At 39.6% G+C, this 16,069-nt stretch overlaps 1 protein-coding gene and 1 long non-coding RNA gene across 2 annotated transcripts in view; one reads left to right on the plus strand and one right to left on the minus strand.

The window, feature by feature from the left end:
* LRAT (lecithin retinol acyltransferase) overlaps positions 1-16,069 on the plus strand; it is a 45,540-nt gene that overhangs the window by 14,407 nt on the left and 15,064 nt on the right. The gene's annotated exons all lie outside the window — the stretch shown is intronic.
* On the minus strand, positions 9,562-16,037 carry LOC144282587 (uncharacterized). Its single transcript, XR_013351084.1, has 3 exons — positions 13,490-16,037; positions 11,926-12,181; positions 9,562-10,966 (listed from the first exon to the last, which is right to left on the minus strand). It is a non-coding gene; the product is annotated as an uncharacterized LOC144282587 (long non-coding RNA).

The raw sequence follows: 16,069 nt of genomic DNA on the forward strand, positions 1-16,069 counted from the left end.
AGACCAAGAAAAGCAATTTCTGATTCTGCTAACCAGAGTAGCATGTGGCCACCACATGGGTAGTAATACAGCCACCCACCAGCTCCCTCACACCACACACACACACACACACACACACACACACACACACACGGTGCTGCAATTTTTCTGAGAACAAAGAGCCTGTTTCGTCATTCATCCTAATAAACTCATGTTTCCTATCAGTACCAGGGAAAACTACACAAAGCATCCCTTTGAATATCTTCGAGTGACTTCATGCTTAGATTGGTTCCTAAAGGATTAGGGTTTTCTTTGTATAACATCATTTCCTAAGTGTGCTTAATCACAAGGAAATCGTGAAAGCTATAATACATTAAATTTAAGATTTTTATTTTCTGGATAAGTAAAATTGAAGAAAAATCATATCCTTTTTTGGGGGCCATCTGGTAACCTAAGAAGGAAGGAGTAAATATGTTTCTAGTTGCTTTGAGCAAACCCATATGCTGCCAGTCATTACTAATGCCGGCCAATGAGAGAGTTGAATTTCACTAGTGTATTCTGAGATGTGCTCTGATCATCTGTTGCTTCTATAGCTAGATTCTGTGCAAACATATTTTCTCTCTTGTATTTTCATTTCATACTTTCCAAAGACTATCTATAATCAATTGATATGTTCTACTTTTCTCTAAAATTTGCCAATAATAATTTAGCCAAAACAAACAGGAAATTCTTCTGGAAGTCTGATCTCTAATTAATTCTGAAACCAAGCTCAGCATATTAAAGGAAGTAATTAAAAAGGCACCCCACAGTGTTTAGATATACTAGGTCAGCTAAAACAGAGGATTTTTCTATTTTTATGAGCTTTTGTCAAATTTAAAGTATGTTACATTTTAAAACAAAAATTTAAAAGAATTTGTTAGTAGCAATACCACTCTATAAATATATTTTTTTCATGATTCTTTTGTCACTTAAAGATGATTTTTGAAACAAATGGCCTAGATATGCCAATAAAACACCTATTCAATTTGCAAAATAGTAATAAATATCACCAGTATTTTCCAGTTGTGTGTGTGCACGTGCATGCACATGCCATATTACATACCAGCCATGTAATAATATTAGTTGTGAAAGACTGTAGAGGTCATCTGGTTCATCACCTTACTTCAGAAAGGGCTGCTCCCATTATTACCCCTGGAACAAGGTTAGCTAATATTTTTCTTATCTCTTGCTCTTCCACTTTGTTTTTCTTCATTGCAGTCTTAATCATAACTATCCTTTTTATAGTGCTCCCTGTTTGCCAAGCACTGCTGCACTTTTCATATACTGATTCCTGTAACCCTTATAGCGATCTCTTAAATATTGCCTCCAAATGCCTTTTCTTTGTTCTCTTCTCACCAAACTCAATTCTGACTTTAGATGGAATCTCCTTTCTTTTTTCTTATATTTTCCTGTCATGCTTCCTTCTTACTCTTTTTATTTTTCTGCCCTGGTGCCCTATTTGGGTCACTAATTTATCTTCTGCCATTTTTTTCCCTTCCTTCTATCACCTTTTCCCAGCACGGTTACCTTTCCTAAAATCCTTAGCTGGAAGTGTTTGCAGGACTCAGAACTCTCAAGGTGTGCAGAGTGGGTGTTCAGCATTCCCACGCCTGAGCCACTTGTTCCCGTCTCTGTGGGGCAAAAGTCTAATGGGCTTACAGGTAACACTTGCAATGAATGATGTACAGTGCCAGTTTAGGTCCAGAGATGGTCAGTCAGATTGCTATGCACATTTGCAATTTTGTGAGAAACAAAAGTCCACCCTCTCTGATGAGTATCTCAAACACTCTTTCCAGCAAAGATCTTTTAGAGTAGTGCTTAAGAAATTTTGAGCTTATGTCAGTCACCTGGAGAACTTGTTAGAACAGCCTGCTAAGTGCACCCCCTTATGCAATGGAAATTGGACATTTGCAATTCTTTTTTTTAATATTTTATTTATTTGAGACAGAAAGAGTGAGAGAAAGCAGAAAGAGGGAGTGTGGCAGGCAGAGAGAGAGGGAAGAGCAGGCTCCCCACTGAGCAGAGAGCCAAATGTAGGGCTTCATGTGGGGCTCCATCCCAGGACCTCTGGATCATGACCAGAGCAGAAAGCAGATGCTTAACCAGCTGAGTCACCCAGAATTTGCAATTCTGACTAACTATGCAGATGCAGCCTGCCCACAGATCACTGTTTGAGTAGCACTGCTTTGCAGTTCTTTTCATTTTTCTAATCTCTTACTTAAATTATTCTGGCTTCATTTTAAGGCCAAGTACCTGTATCCTTCTTCCTTTGGTAAGGATCTTCAGACAATCCCTATGGAGTGACATTCAGTCATTCGCTTATTTTCATACACATAAATCTCTTCAGCTTCTTTATAAAATCGATGCTGTAAATCTTTTATCGCTATTAATTATTCTCTTTCATTTATCCTACCAGTTGTCTGCATCATCCTCCAGTTGTAGATATGCAAGTGAACTTGATAATCTATATAGTGTTTGAACTGAAAAGAAACTTGCTTTAGTTAAACTTTGGTATGTGGATTAACTTTTGGTTTCTATGTATTTAATTTATTAATATATATGTAGGGGTGTGTGTGTGTCTGTGTGTGTGTGTGTGTGTGGCACCAATATGTAATGTACTGTGCAAAGTGAACTAGTGTTACAAAAAAATGTGGCATATGGATCTAGCACTCGAGTTGCTTTTAGCTCTTTAGGAGTATAAAGCAAAACAATAATATGACAACAAAAACAAAATCGCAGAGAAGTAGAACTTTATTTTTTTTAATTATTTTTTTAAATTATTTTTTAAAGATTTTATTTATTCATGAGAGACACAGAGAGAGGCAGAGACATAGGCAGAGGAAGAAGCAGACTCCTTGCAGGGAGAAATAGTCTACTCCAGTTCTAAAACTGGAGTAAACATCAAAACATAAATAAACATCAAGCCTTGAATAGCAATACAAAATTGAAACAGCAATTCAAGGGAAAATGGTTGAGTCAATCATGCTTGAGAAAAGAATGACCCTGTTAATAATTGTTCATTTGTATTTCAGTACCTATACATACCTAGTTTCTATCTATGCCATCACTTGAGATATGCCAGCTTTTGTAATCATTGGTATTGTATGCCCTATCCTCAACTACCATTTAAGGCCCTCCAAGACAGAGATGATGTCTCACACCTCTTCATATTACCAGCACTGAATATAGCATAAGTATATGTCCCCAACTTACTATTGACTAAATAAATGAAAGTAAACACAGGCCACACACTGGCTGACACAACCGTGGTCATTGAATCAGTTCTGGGAAGCCTGCCAGGTAATTTCGCATCAGCCATATCAAAGATCCTTGTAGGAGGTAGCATCTAAGCCCAAGTGTGATGTCCTGCATGGAGAAGGACCTCCAGCATACTTTGAGCTATAGCAATTCATTCAATGAGCATTATTTTTAAAAGTCCAACTGACTAACTGAGGGTCTTCCAGCACGTATTAATTCACTTATTCCTCCTCACAACCTAATGATACTAGGCAGGAGGTACAGTACGCAACGAAGAAATAATTTACATAAGGTAACGGTAGTTGACCCAAGATTCAACTAGGCAATGTAGCTCTCAACTCTGTGCTTTTGATGACTACGCCACTTTACCTTACCTCTCAAAGCACTGCCCATCACAATCTATCTCTGCAAGGAGGTGACACCCTCTCTTGCACTCTTTCTTTTGGCAGAGTTGGACATGTTTGCTTCCAAGATGGAACAGGGTATATATGATACATGTGGGTTTGAGGCTTTACCTTGATCTATGTTTAAAGTCATCCAAATTTTAATACTATGAATATCATGAGCTTAGTTTGCTGCTGGTTTAAACAGGATATTGGAACTCATATTTTCAAGTCTCTGATAAAATATGTTTATAGTTTCTAGATATTAAGATAAGTATCTTGATTCTTCCTTATCTGGAGTTAAGGTTTTTGTTTTTGTTTTGTAAATAAATTGTTGATCCTATTCATGATCTCCCTCTCTGCAACAAAGTATTCCTCTCTTGCATTATTTCTTTTTCCAGAGTTGGACATTATTGCTTCCAAGATATAATGAGATGTATAGTACATGTGGGCTTGAGGCTTCATCTTCTTCATCTAGCACTAACACACTAAAGTGATTCAACTTGAATATATATGAGTCAATCTTGGCCAACATTTGTCCTTCTTTGAGCTCTTAAAGGACCTCACATTATCCTCTTGTCACTCTCAGCCTTGGATTGTTATGCAAGGCTGGTCTACATCCTGCAGGGCAGAAATATCTATCCAGTAAACCAGGAAGTAGATGAAAGAAGTCTGGGGAGAATTCTGGATCACCTGAAATTTATGAGCAAATTTTTCCTTTTGAATGTAATTGCAGTAATTATAAAAGTGTCATAAATAACGGTTCTTATATAATGTTCAATCTCTTCGTTAAGCCCACATTCTACTTGGTTATATGTAGAAGGAAAAAATGAGTCAAATGTATATTAACAGTCATTAACTTACAAAGGAAATAGTAAGCTAAGGCAGGTTTCCTTATTCAAAATTAATCTTTGCTTGAAAGGATGCATTTAGAAATTGCTCTTAAACATAGATATTATCCATTTGAGTAATAATGAATGTATTTTTTAAAAGATTTTATTTGTTTATTTGAGAGAGTGAATGAGTGTGGGCACAAGCATGCAGGAGTGGGTGGGGTATGCAGGCAGAGGCAGACAGACAAACAGACTCCCTGCTGAGTGTGGAGCCCTACCTGGCTGGATCCCAGGACCCCAAGATTATGACCTGAGCTGAAGTCAGACACTTAACTGAGGAGCCCCACCCAGGTGCCCCATGAATGTTTTTAATACTATGGAAAATTGGTAACTGAAATTGCACAGTGGAAAAACAAAATCAAAGGCTAGTTGTTTCAATTCCTCAAGGTAAAAAGTCTAAGAGGAAATAATAATCCTCCCTTATACCAGTCTGATGATTAACACAATACATGCAATATTCACAAAATGAATATATGAAGAAAATGAAGAACTGTTTTAAAGAATTGACGATGACGTTGTCTTCTATCAGTCTTAATGCTAGGACAGATGTTGAATGTGTAAATTCTCCTATCAGTGCCTGCACAATCAACCACGATATTTATTCTACATCCATAATAATTTTATTGCTTTTATACATCCTTGCATAATTGCAATTGTATTCATTTTTCCACATTGTTATTCAAGAAATTGGCAAAAACTATTTAAAATATCATAAGGAGGGGGATCCCTGGGTGGCGCAGCGGTTTGGCGCCTGCATTTGGCCCAGGGCGCGATCCTGGAGACCCGGGATTGAATCCCACGTCGGGCTCCCGGTGCATGAAACCTGCTTCTCCCTCTACCTGTGTCTCTGCCTCTCTCTCTCTCTGTGTGACTATCATAAATAAATAAAAAAAAAATAAAAAAAATCATAAGGAAAATATTTTGTGACTAGATGAAAGTATCCATACTATATCCAAGCTGTTCAGCCACTTTTATTTTTTCACTTAATTTCCTCATTTCTGCTTCTCCTTTCACGGATACACATCTTGGTCACCCCTGTGACCCTGTCCTGGACAGTGGTGATCTTCTCAGAATGACCTCCATTCATGTGTACGGACACATAAGTATAAATGAAGACACATATATATAAAATAATCTATTAGTACATACTATATGTACTATATATGTATGTATTCATATACATATATATCTTTTTCCCATGCTCTGAGCCCAAAGAACATTGAACAGAACATACAATATATCTGTCTTGTGGTCATTAGTAAATCTTACCTGTAAACACTCTCATGAACCTATCTGTTGAGATATTCTGACTTCAGTGCATATTTTGTGGCATATGGTTTGGTCCATGCTCAAAGGCTAAAGCTTGAAGGCAAAAAAATTTAGGGGGAAAAATAACATCTTGATATCAGCCTCATGATTAATATAATAGGTGCCGTGTGTAGACTTCTTGCTGTCTACTATCAATTTTGCATCCTGGCAAATGGTTTTGAATTTTAAGGCTGATAGCAGTATGCCAGTGCTAGTGCTGATGCTATAGCAAAGAAACTGGAAGGATGTTTCTGTACATTAAAATGCACGTTTGACCCTGACATAAGTTTTCTTCAACTAATTGTCAATTAAACAGTGGGGAAAAAATAAATAAATAAACACTGGGGAAAGTCAACTTAGGATTTGATGGGAGCCCATTGCTGATATGAAGGGCATCATTATTACCACTGCTGACACTTGGGAGGGCAGACCAGTAACTGTTAAGGACCGTGCCCGGAGGAAACCATGGCTAGACTCTAATCAGAGCTTTAGGAAGAGGGATTGCTAACACAGCCTGGCCATGCTTGTTCATAAGGACCATATTGTATCTATCCAATAAAATGTTCTGCACTTAAAGCTGCTATAGTCAAGGACATGCTTTTTACCTTTCACCCATGATGCATATGTGTATTTAAAATGCCTTCTGGGATGCCTGAGTGGCTCTGTGGTTGAGCGTCTGCCTTTGGCTCAGGGCATGATCTCGTGTCCGGGGATCGAGTCCCACCTCGGGCTTCCTTGCATGGAGCCTGCTTCTCCCTTTGCCTGTCTCTCTCTCTCTCTCTCTCTCTCTCTGTCTCTCATGAATAAATACATAAAATCTTAAAAAAAAAAAGAAAACTAAAAATAAATAAAATGCCTTCCAATTCTACAAGGACCCCTATGGGGTTAGATTAGGAGTATCAGGATAAACTCATGGTTTTTAATGTATAAAGACAGACATGGAAATAAATATAGATTACAACATATGTGGATATGTATATATATATATACATATATATATATATATAATTATTTTTTCTGTCAGCTGAGAGGGCCTAGAAGCAATAGTAATGAATATACCAAGTATCCAGATTTTTATTTCTAAATATTTTACACTAGGAGAAACAATAGCTGTATGGATAAATGGTTGATTGAGGATTGGGGTAGGAAAGAAAAAGATAAGCTTGGAATATCTTGTGGTGGCAGAAAGTGGAGAAATGCTCAAAGAATAAGAGACAAATCCAGAATACACAGGCCAGTCTGAAGGAGCTCCCACAAGGCAAACTTGGTAATGATGGTAATAATTTGGTGATGATAATAATTTGAACATCAAAATAAATAACATGAATGGATTGTAATCCACTGGATAAAATAAGAATACAATGAAACCCAAAATAATATTAACGAGTAGGGGAGAATGGAAAGTTTTTCCTTATCATAGAAATCTAATATCTTACTGTAGAAAGGATGATGAAAACAGGAAAATTACCACTTGGTAGTATTTTGGATTCCTGGACCCAATTTCAATGGCACAAGATTGGAGTACGGTTTTCTCTTAACACTAAACAATTCTTTGGGCACCAACTCCAAATGGTAATATCCTATAATTCAACTCAATTCTGACACTGTCTACCTAGAGCTCGCAAACCAGGACACAACCTGGAGCTAGATATAGGCTATGGGCTCAGTTCTATGGGACTATTCCCCTCCACCAGCACTTCAGATGCTCCTCTAAAGCGTAGGTTGTTACCTATACTTCTGACTGATTGGCTGTAAATCAGAGAGTCCCATAATTCCCTCCTTGGGTTTGCTTAATTTGCTAGAGCGGCTCACAGAACTCAGGAAACCCATTTATTCACTAGATTACCTATTTATTGTAAAAAGGATACAGCTCAACAATAGCCAGATGAAAGAGATGCGTAGGGCAAGGTAGGTGGGAAGACACTGGAGCTTCTGTGCTGCTTCCAGACATGGCAGTGTCACTGCATATCCATGTGTTCACCAACTTGGAAGCTCTAGGAACCCTGTCCTGTGGGGGTTTTATGGGGTGTCCTTACATAGCATGGTCGATTAAGTTATTGGCCACCATGACTGATCTAACCTCCAGCCCCTCCCTGCTCAGTGAAGGTCAGTGGGGGATGGGACTGGAAATGCCAACCTTCTAATTACCTGGTTGTTCCACTGGTGACCACCCCCATCCTTAAGTGATCTAGGGGCATTGCAGAAGTCACCTCATTCACATAACAAAAGACACCTTTATTCTTCTCATCACTTAAGAAATTGCAAAGGTTTTAGGAGTTTCGTGTCAGAAATGGGAGGAAGACCAAATACATTTCTTATCATAAATCACAGCATCACAGGCCATGATCCTAGTAAGAACCGATTCAGGCAAGAATCATCAATGGATACTAAGACTGTGGTAGAAAGTTAGATATTACTGGAACATATCAATAGTCTCCACGGAGCAGTTAGCATCACTAGCATCAGTGCCTTGCAGGTTGAGACCACCAGGAGCGCACCTGTAGTTGAACGAGTTGGGATTATTAATCACGGCAGTAAGGAAGAGTGCACACAGTGGGAAAGCATGGGGCGGATCGGTGGGAGGCTGTTAGGTAACTGCGGAGGGGTAAAGAAAGTGGTTCTGAGTTGGAAGTCGTCAGGAAAAGTGGGTAATCCTGTCATTGCGTGTCTCCGGAAATCTTATGCGGAAGGAAGGAAGAGTAGACTAAAGCAAGAGCTGTAATTGGCAAAGCAGCCACAGGCATATATATCAGCCAAGAGAAAGGGAGTCTTGGCCATTTTTGCAATGATGACAGTGTTCATTGTTTTGTCTGTGTTCAGACATGATAATGGAGGGGGTCTTGTCACAAGGTCACAGAGTAGCCTTGACGAATATTGATGTTTTGTGAAACAGATTATGTTCAACATAGGAACACCAGGGCCCAGCTCTGAGTGCTAGGGCATCTCCTAGCAACACGAAGCACTAGCAAGTGGCATTCTCAGACGCCAGATGTCAGGGACTGCTTTTCTCTTTCTCACTAGTAACCCATTAACCAGAATCAACCAAATCAACATCACGCGCCTACTGATATGAAAAGGAAAACATTACTCTTGTGGTATTTCTGCCAAAAATGCATACCCTGAGCCCAATCAAGAGGAATATCAAACACGGATTGGTGGATATGCTGCAGAAGAGTGGGATTGCATTCATGGGCCTCAAAAATGTCAGTGTTGTGAAAGAAAGAGATTGAAATTGTTCTAGATTAAAGGAGATGAGCCAACTGTAACAACTGACTGCAACCTAAGAATTGGAATTTTCTTTTGCTATAGCAGACATTACTAGGCTAACTGGCAAATCCTAAATAAATCTGTAGTTTAGATCATTGTAGCAATGTTAATTTTCCAATTTTGATAATGATACTATGATATTTAAGAGAATGTCTTTACTTTCAGGAAACACATTGAAGGATTTAGGGGTGAAGGGGCATCATATCTACAACTTACACTCAATCAATTCAGAAAAAAATGTATATATGTATAAACATGAGTGTGTGTGTGTGTGTGTGTGTGTGTGTGTGTGCGTGTACACAGAGAAAGGATAAAGCAAAATTTGGAAAATCTGGGTGAATACATGGAAGTTCTTTACATAATTTTTGCAACTCTTTGTAATTATACCAAAAGTTAAAAGAAAAAAATGCCTTTCTCTTGCCATTTACAAGTCCTTTTCTTTTTTGAGTAAAGGTTATCTTGGGAGAGGATGAACTCAGCATTGGTGTTTCACTCACTACATTTATTTTTTTTAAGACAGAGAAAGAGAGAGACCATGACTGGGGGAGGGCAGAGAGACTATTAAGCAGGCTCCATGCCCAGTGCAGAGCCTGGTGCCTGGCTTGATCTTCAAACCCTGAAATCATGATGTAAGCTGTACTCAGGAGTCTGCCATTTAACCGACTGAGCCATCCAGGCACCCCTCACTCACTGCCTTCTTGAGTAAAACATCTATTTATATGCGTATTTACATCTAAATCTCCTTAATTTTTATGGCTAATATTTTAAGGCTGGTATGGGGTTTCCTTGGGGGGTAGCTACTTCCTTTAGCAGCCCTTATATTCGGTAAAAATTTATCATAATTCATCTTCGTTTAAAAATTCTTTACATATGGATTGCTAGGAACATATATATATATATATATATTGAGCTTTGTTTTGAAAAGTTCTCTTGGTGGTGGAAGTACTGCCTCACTGAGGAGTGATCCACAGGCGAGCGCCTAAACATTGAATGTTTTCCCTTTGGTGTCTTTTCCACGGGTTGACATTAGCCTGCATCAACACCATTCTATAAAACATAACGTATGAACTAATACCACAGAACTTTCTGAATGAGGAAGAAAATAGGAGGGAAGTCTCTTTGGAGAACTTGGTGCAAAACAGTTATCTTCATTATAAATGTTGCTTAGAAAACTTGTGTCTCAAGATTCAAGAAAACCGTTCATATATGATTTAATCTTGAAGCTAAAGAATGTTCAGTATTCTATAGATTAAGGAAAGACATTATTTGAGGTAAAGAAAGTTACTCTGCGTTATCATTGTCCAGAACCAGCTGAAGCCACCCACGTACAATGGAACTGGGTTGAAATATGCCTGGATCGTCCTAAGAAGGAACTAAAGTCAGTAACTTGAGCTCACTCCAGTGTATCATTTAGTCTTAAAATTTACCTATCACTTTGAAACTTTGCTATATTTAGATCTTCTTAATGATAATTGACAACTAGTGGTAGCTATGTGATTTTTGATAAAAGTATTGTTACAAAATTTTGTGTAGTAGTGGAAGCTTCTCGTAAGTTCTCACGTATATACTTTACCATGAAGACTCCATTATGAACTTCGCTCAGCCCCATTACCTTTTGTCAATGACCTGGGTTTAGCAGAATTATAAAAAAGAAGATCTTCAGTAAAGGTGGTTCTCAAGGTGTGAGGGCCACTTGCCTGAAGATCACCTGGAGTGCTTGTTAGAATGAAGATTCCTGCCTCCACCTCAGACCTGTTCAGTTGGAGGCTCTTGATGGGAGGCTCTGCGAAGCAGTTCTTAGGTATCTAATGTGGGAAAAACATTCCCAGTAAGACTTGCCTGAAATGAAATTTGTAACAGTGGATGTACTTTATAGCCTTTTATATCTCTTTCATATTTCTCACCGCATCACTTGGTTAATGTCTCAAACATGAGAAACCACAGAAATGATCTTATTCCATCTATTTTAGAAGGTTAGAAGTACATAAATTATCCTAAATTCGGCTTCTCTGTAGTTCTGCTGTCTTTTAAGATTTTATTTATTTATTCATGAGAGACACAGAAAGAGAGGCAGAGACACAGGCAGAGTGAGAAGCAGGCTCCCTGTCTCGATCCCAGGACCCTGGGATCACGCCCTGAACCAAAGGCACTCAACCACTGAGCCACCCAGGCGTCCCTGTAGTTCTGCTGTTTTTCAATCCATCATTTGAATTATCCGAAGCCCATGAAGTCATTCTGAACTTTGGTCATTGGTTAAAGGAAGGGATTGTAGAGCTGCTAAAAACAACTCACATCTTCAGCTGTGCTTCTTGTCTAAGCCAACAACCTACATTATGCTGAAATTCAGATTGTTGTAAACATATGGCAAGTCCTTAACAGAAAGAAAATCTATCAAAAATTAAACTCATGGGGCACCTGGGTGGCTCAGTCGGTTAGGCATCTGCCTCCGGCTTAGGTCATGATCCTGGGGCCCTGGCATCAAGTCCTGCATCAGGCTCCCTGGTCAGTGGGGAGTCTGTTTCTCCCTCTGCCTCTGCTCCTGCCCCCCTCATGCACTCTCTCACACTCTGCATTCTCTCTCTCAAATAAATAAAATCTTTTTTAAAAACTAAACTCATTTTTCCTCCCATAAACCTCTACCTATGCCTCCCTTCCTCCTCCTCTTACTGTTGGTCCAGTTGCCCCAGTAAGGGAACTGCAGAATCATGCCTGGACTCACCTTATTCCTTTGTCTCTAGAAGAAGCTTTGCCCCTCCATCTCATCCCCCCCGACCCCCACCTTATTCTAGCTCTCTCACCTGCCCAGCTGCATGGCCTTCCAGCTGGTCTCTGCTTCCAGTTTTTCTCCCTTCTCCCCTCAATCCGTTCGCCATCCTGCCTTCAGAGTCACCTTGGAGCACACGGTTCACCTCCCTGGAAGCCTGCGATGGCTCTCTGCTGCCTCCTCAGTAGAGCCTGAAGTCCCTGCAGGGCATGGGAGGCCTTCGCAACCGACCCCCACAGGCTGCCAGCGGGAGCTCTCACCTCTACTCAGAGACACATCCACCTTGTGTGCTGCAAAATACACCAAACGCTTTTTGAAATCCTGCCTTTATTCATGCTGTGCCCTTGCCTGGCCCCTTGGCACCAGTTCTGTCCACCTGTGTGCCTGGCAAACTCTGACTTCTCGGGGTACTTAGGTGCCACCCTTTCCCTCACTTTTCTTGCCCCAATTAAAAAATGATTGCTCCCTCAGAAGTATGCCAACACCTTTAGTGCCTGCTGCTGTTCAGCACATCACACTGAATTATGGAAATTTTATTTGGGTCTGTCTCCTCCCCACCTAATGACTCCGTGTTTCATTAGGAAGGGGAGTGAATCTCATTTCTTGTTGTATTTCTGGGCGCCCACACAGAACTTGAGGTTCACCTGGAGATCCACCACATTTGTTGAAGTGGACTAGAGATTAGAACTCTCCCATCCCCGTTTCTAGAATTTCCTACTACCCTATGGATCCTCGCTGACTCTTGCAAATTTCTATGAGTGCTATGGGCAGTCAATAGACTGTTAAAGTTTAATTTATAAATTAGGCATAGTAGGAGATTAACCGTAATTACTAATCATAGACCAATTATAGCAACAAGAAACTAACAAAAGTTACGTGAATGTGGTCTCTCTCAGAATTTCCTACTGTACTGTACTCCCCCTTCTTGTGATGATGTGAGATGATCGTGCCTACACGATGAGATGCAGTGAGGTGAATGACGTAGGCTTTGTATAGTAGTGTTAGGCTACTATTAACCTTCTGAGGATATGTCAGAAGGAGGGCCATCTGCTTCCAGACTGTGGTTAACCAGAAATAACCAAAACCAAGTGAAGCAAAACTCAGATGGGGGGGTGGGGGTTGGCACTGTATAAGAAAATCTGGTCCCTTTCATCTAAAGTAAAAATAAAGGCTGGAAGAGCCATTGTTTAAGGAAAACAGAGAATTCAGACTGTCATCTTGTATTTGACTTGGCAGTGAGGCATGCAGGATGACTGTCTCTAGTTGTTGCTCGATTGAATTCCAGAAAGTTCAGGAGGTGAAGAGATGATGAGAGTCTTCAGCAGGAAGGTAATGGATACTGTCACACCTACTGTAGGAGGACTGACAGGACACGAAGAGTGGAACCAATTTACTTAGGATCACAAAGTAGGTTGTGACAATATTTTGGGTGATACTGGGCTGAATGTAGGAATTCTACTACCAACATCAAGGATGTCTAAATTCGGGCCTTTGGGCCCGGCACCAACATCACCCTATAATGGCTTCCCCATTGGTACGGCCTGCTGACTCTGGCCTGGCACCCTGAGCTTCACAGCATGGCTGGTTTGGTTACTTACTCTTCTGTGGGAGGCAGGTCACTAGTAGAAGAGACAAGTGATCTCATGGGCCATTCTCATGCTGACTGTAAGCCTGCATTCCCAGATTCCAGAATGCATTTAGGATTCCAATTTTCTGGATGCCATCTGATCCACAAAGATTAGAGCCAGTGGGGATGGTGCCCTTAGAAGATATCACAGAGAAATATCTGAACCCTCCCTTTAAGACTAGCAACTTCTAGAATTAAGTAAGAGAGATAAAAGAATGACAGATTAGAAAAGAAAAAATGTAATATATGTAAGTGTTAACACATGAAATAGTTTTGACCAAAGGGCAAATATCCTGTTTTATTCTTTTTGAAAGTTAAACTAATTGAACATTAAACTTACAGTGATTTCTGATTTCAACCTCTAGTGGATGAAAACAATTACACAGATTTTTAATTCATCTTTAAAGAAAAAGTTATTGAATTTATTTTCTGTGTTAATTCTGTGTGATCCAAGCTCAGCTCCACTTACATGCTTTTTTCTTTTTTAAGTAATCTCTGCACTCAACATAAGGCTTGAACTCACAACCCAGAGATGGAGAGTCACAGCTCTACTGACTAAGCCAGCCAGGAGCCCCCTATTCATATGCATTCCATGTACAGAATGGGCAAAAATAGAAGGCAAGTAATTCAACTTAATGGGAAGTCACTGTAGAGGGCAACCAGGATAAAAATAAGTGAACTTAATTCAAACAGGAAGGTTTGTGCCTGTAGAGAAGAACACAAGCAGCCTAGTTCTTAAAGAGAGATCTGTCCACGTGGACTTTTTCCAGTTAAGAAACTCGAGACAATTTAAAATCAAATTTCCCCTTTTCATAGGTGCTTGAGCTGTTTAGGTATGAGTCAGCTTTAGCTGAACCACGCTGAATTTTGTTTTAGCATGGGGTGGGCTAAGAGTAAACGTAATTACAAAACTACCAGAATGATGCGCTTATTACTTCCCTTCAAATTCAGTTTAGAAATCAAAGAGATAATAATTTCTCTTCAAGAACATATCAATACTAGATATTGCTACAAAATATTTATGAAACAGGGTGTTTATACCATTTAAAGTTTCTATGTGATCTCTGTAAGTTGGCTAATTGAATTTAAATTAAAAAATAATAAAAGTTTCTATTAAAAAATAATAAAAGTTTCTATATGATCAAACATATGTAATCAAAGGAGCCACTGATTGATTGCCAGCACCAACTGCTACCAAACTTTTGCCCCGTCTCTCCTGCCCTTCTTACGGAATTACTGTTTCACTGGAGTGTGAGTGATTTCTCTCACCTTTTTTTTTTTTTTTTTAATTCAGTGAGGCACTGCATTGTTGAAAGCAGTTATTGTGAATCCTATTTAGATTTTCTAAGACTGGACAGTGATTTATCTTCTTTTTCTGGTAATTACTCTCTGTGAAAATTCACCAGAACAACAGCTAAGACTCTCTGCCGGGCCTGAATAATCTGATTTTCATAAACTCCAGGACCATTCACACCTCCACCTTGGAGGGTTTAGAGAGTATGTCATTCTAATCCAGCTCAAGAAGCTTTACACATGAGGTCTTCTAGGCCCCAGGAGTCTGTGAGATCTCACACACCATCAGCTAGGAGGATCTAAAGCTAAACCTGATATTAGGAAAATTCTGCAGTTACCTGTCATTATATCCTTCGAATGTCTGTGCATTTACAAAGAATTTTTGAAATATTAATAACATGGCATTTATCAGTGTTCCTAGTTGTTAGCATTACTGCTGATTGCCAATACTGTCCTGTTGGGTTGATGACAGTACCTCATTTCTCCGTTTATTTTGTATATGAATACAGTGGAGGTGTATTGCCTTTCAAATATGCAGCCAAAGGCTATTGTATTTGCTTTTTTATTTTTATTTTATTTTTATTTATTTTATTTTTTAAAATTTTTTATTGGAGTTCAATTTGCCAACATATAGAATAACACCCAGTGCTCATCCCAAGTGCCCCCTCAGTGCCCATCACCCAGTCACCCCAATCCCCCGCCCACTTCCCCTTCTATCACCCTTTGTTCATTTCCCAGAGTTAGGTGTCTCTCATGTTTTGTCTCCCTCACTGATATTTTCACTCATTTTCTCTCCTTTCCTTTTATTCCCTTGCACTAATTTTTATATTCCTCAAATGAATGAGACCATATAATGTTTGTCCTTTCCTGCTTGTATTTCACTCAGCACAATACCCTCCAGGTCCCTCCACGTCGAAGCAAATAGTGGGTATTTGTCGTTTCTAATGGCTGAGTCATATTCCATTGTATACATTAACCACATCTTCTTTATCCACTCATCTTTTGTTGGACACCGAGGCTCCTTCCACAGTTTGGCTATTGTGGACATTGCTGCTAGAAACATCGGGGTGCAGGTGTCTCAGTCATTCACTGCATCTGTATCTTTGGGGTAAATCTCCAGCAGTGCAATTGCTGGGTCGTAGGGCAGGCCTATTTTTAACTCTTTGAGGAACCTCCACACAGTTTCCCAGAGTGGCTGCACCAGTTCACATTCCCACCAACAGTGCAGGAGGGTTCCCCTTTCTCCACTCCAACATTT

The sequence above is a fragment of the Canis aureus genome, chromosome 13 (genome assembly GCF_053574225.1).
Source record: "Canis aureus isolate CA01 chromosome 13, VMU_Caureus_v.1.0, whole genome shotgun sequence".
Classification (NCBI taxonomy): Eukaryota; Metazoa; Chordata; class Mammalia; order Carnivora; family Canidae; genus Canis; species Canis aureus.